This window comes from Salvia miltiorrhiza, chromosome 6 (genome assembly GCF_028751815.1).
Source record: "Salvia miltiorrhiza cultivar Shanhuang (shh) chromosome 6, IMPLAD_Smil_shh, whole genome shotgun sequence".
NCBI lineage: Eukaryota > Viridiplantae > Streptophyta > Magnoliopsida > Lamiales > Lamiaceae > Salvia > Salvia miltiorrhiza.
The window spans coordinates 28,504,780-28,508,724 of record NC_080392.1 but is presented as its reverse complement, the minus strand read 5'-3'; the positions used below and the strand labels follow the sequence as shown (position 1 = coordinate 28,508,724).

The 3,945-nt window shown below is 34.6% G+C and overlaps 1 long non-coding RNA gene across 1 annotated transcript; it reads right to left on the bottom strand.

Annotated features, from left to right (window-relative positions):
* On the bottom strand, positions 1 to 2,765 carry LOC130989007 (uncharacterized). Its single transcript, XR_009090370.1, has 2 exons — positions 2,550 to 2,765; positions 1 to 907 (listed from the first exon to the last, which is right to left on the bottom strand). It is a non-coding gene; the product is annotated as an uncharacterized LOC130989007 (long non-coding RNA).
* Between the last annotated feature and the right edge of the window lie 1,180 nt (positions 2,766 to 3,945).

The following is a 3,945-nucleotide window of genomic DNA, read 5'->3' as shown; positions in this document are numbered from 1 at the left end:
TATTCGTCAACATCGTCATAACTCGATAAATATCAGGAATCTCAACATGAGAAGCAAAACAAGTATAGCTCAATTTTTATGTAGAGTCATAATATTCAGAGTGTGATAACAAAAGGTGAACCGACTATATGTATGAAGACACATAATCGTGAGTAAACTGCTTGATTTAATATAACATAACTTCATATAAAAACTCTATCGACAAAACAGACATACGATAGAGAAAGAAAACGTTAACCCGAAACATTCCCCACCAGCACCGCACCATACTCCCCCTCCGCTTATCCTGCACGTTTAGAAATACATGCAGGGCGTGAGTACATAAATACTCAGTGGGCATATCGCCGAAAACAAAGCTGCTCATAGAGCTATAAATTGACCTTGCCACATCTCAGCAAAACCCAGGGATAACAGTTAGAAAATTCCGTGCATGCAGTTAAAACTCAACATCATCAATAAATGAATGAATGACTCGAATGACTGCAGTCAAAACTCAACAAGTAAGTACCACATCTACAACTCATCATCATCTCAACTCAGGTACTAAGAAGTAGGCCTCCTTCTCAAGCACTGTGACCGGCCGATTCGCTCAACGGCTCACAGTCACCTCAGTGTACACTAGCCCTGGCAGGATAGCTATCAACTGCCTAGGACCCGATCGTCTCATCTCAACTCATCAGTAGAGGGTAAACATACAAGCTCAACATCATCATAAAAATATTGGCAAGTCAATAATTCTCAAACATCATCATAATCTCAAAACATCAAAACATCTCATAATTTCATCATCATTTAAAACAGTTTAGAAAAGCTCTTAAACTGTATACTCAAAATAATGCCCACCTGAAGACCTTACTCAAAATCTCCCGTCAAAGCGGAGTTACTTACTTCCTTGCTCTGCTCGTTTCTTCAGGGATCATCATCATCATCGAAGGTTCATGTCATAAAATGAATCTCGATTAGAAACTCATTGACTAATTCTCAAGTCTTAACTCATGCTCTATCTCATATTCTATCTCCTTACTCAACTCTATATAAACTCTCCACTCATCTCAAATCCTTAAGTTCAAGGATAGGTTTCAAGAAAATCATGGTTCTAAGTCTCGATTTATCTCTCATATAAGGCTCGTCTAATCTCATTCAAACACATAGGCAACACAGTCACATAAGGCACATAAGAATCACAATCAAACATCATCAAAACATGCTCTAGTTTTACACTGACTCAAATTCAAAATTTAATCTGTTCTGACTCCGATATCTCCTGGACTCGAGACTCATGCTGAAAGAAAGATCTTCGAGTCTAGTTTCATATAAAAAAAGGTAGAGTCGAAAACTCCAAGTGATTTGAGAGATATGACGTTTTTACCACGATCTACCATTTCTGGCAGTTTTGTGCAACCGAAAGTTACAATTTTTGAAAAAAAGTAAACGTTGTCAAACTGGGCTCAATTTTGGTGGATATCTAGCTAACACAACATGTTTGATACCATAAAAATTTGGAAAGCTAGATCACACAGGAAGCTACTGAAATGAATGACTCTTTCCCCTGTTCTCTGAAATTCTCGGTAGTAATGTGCAGTTTAGGTTTTGCATTTTAAAGAAATATCAAAAGAAGTTGAAATGGCTTGAAATTTTACCAGGGTACTCAAGACTCATGTAAGGACTTGTTAAAATTTTCAAAGCTATTTGACATCGACAAACCGTCGATCACAGTAGGTCAGTAGGCCTACGAAATTTCACCAAAATCTCATCTCAAACTCTTTAAATGCTCAACCACATCAAAACGATTGAGCGATACAAAAGATATACTCAACCTCGACTCTTCTCATCTCATATCATTCTCGAACATCAACTCAAAGCAAAAGCAAATCTCACTTTAACTCAATTAAATTCTCATGGCAAACCATAGCCAATATCCTCAACATATATTTTTTCATGCTCAAGATTATATACTTAACTGATTTCACACAATTAACACATAGATTTATTAATAACCCTAGTTTTTATTAAACTAAATCCTTTGTAAATATCACTAATCATGTATAACCTATTGATCAAATCATAGATCTAACATCCTAGGTTACCAATTAGCACAAATCAACATCATATAACAAGATCACATATAGATACACATATATGTCATCTTCTTCCTCAAACTAACACTTTTCATTTTTCACTTCTCAACCTCAAGCTTCAATCTCATCCATCATTAATCATCTAGATCATCTCATAAACTCAAATCCATCATTAATACATCAATTAATCCATAGGATCTCAACCCAATTTTAGGTAAACTAACCTAATAGAAAATCTATATCTCATGGCTAATCATCAAGATATTCATATATATCATCCCAATAATCATCAATCATCATCTAACTCAAGCCAATTCAATAAAATAAACAACAAAATTTCGTAGGGTTTCAAGCCCCAAATTTTCGAAAATTTCATAGAAATAAGTTAGGGTGATTTTCTTGCTCAATCATGATCATATACTCATTCACATATCATTAATATGATCAAATAAATAATCTAAGATCACTTACTCAAGGATTTAAAAGGTGATCAAGACTTTGCTCCAACTTTGATCTTAGCTCTAGCTTCTTGAATTTGATGAGATATGCTAGTATTTGATTGGATTGGATGGTGGATTATTTCATAGTAATGTTTGATGAAGCTTCTCTAAGCTTTCTTCAATGGACAACAATGGAGGAAAAGAGAGTATCGAGAGAGAGAGAGGGGGGGGGGTCGAGAATGGGGAAGAGAAGGGAGGGGTTCTTGGTAGAATTAGGATGAATAACTTGATCAAATATCTAATCCCACTTGTATCAAAATATTATCCCAATATTTTCACTTTACAATTAATGCATGTCCCCTTAACTCCAACCTCCTAATCCACTTGCCATTTAAGATATAAGCATGTGGTAAAAAAAATATATCTCAAGTGTAGTATTAGTGGAATTAATGTAATTATGTATCTCTCTCTTGATAAAATAAAACTACACTTTATTTACTCATGTGATAAAATAAAATAATAGTAACACCAAAAATAGTGTACTCGAAAATATCACATCTCATGTCTCAGTAAAATATTTCTCATAAAATACTGATATGCAAAATAATAATAGCTGTATGCTATTTCCCGATTTTAAAAATAATCTCGTTCTCTAAAATCTCAAAAATAATCCGTGTTAACATAACACGAAAAAAAATCATACTCACATCATCATGCAAACACACGTAACAAGTAGTCACGTAGACAATCACTCAAACAATCTCAGATAAAACATGGATACAATTCACATCAAAGTAATCAGCAATCATCTCTCAATTAGATCATCTCTCAGATCGACTCTCCCTTCTATAGGGTTTCTCACTCACTTATCTCAACTCTATTCTTAATCAGATGTTCCTATTAACAATAGGACAATTAATCTCACAGATACCTCTGTATCCGTCATCGGGAAAAATAAATTATGCTCTTTTCTCAATTCAATCAGCATCTCTATCTCAACTTGTTTTCTCAAGCTGCTCACTCTCTATCTTCATCATTGATTCTATCAGACTCATATCTCCATCTAGAATAATAACTCGTCTCATCAAAATAATGTAACTCTAATACTCAATATCTCTATTTATCATCATAACTCCATCTCATCTTAATTATAATCTCATATCTCAGTACTGTAGTACTCTCTGTAGTGTCTCGACACTACTACTACTCATAAAAGTACGGGGTGTTACACATTCACTCTCCAAACATAATTTTAGTTAGTTGACGTTTCATCTCTTCGTCTTCTGGAGATAAGTGATCTTTCGCCAACAATTGAAGCAACATTTTTTCTTTCATCTTCATTGCGTTTCTTTGCAACTTATCATGCTCCAATTCGATTCGAGTCTTTATTAACTCAGCTTCGGCATCTCTAGTGAGTCTCATTGCAC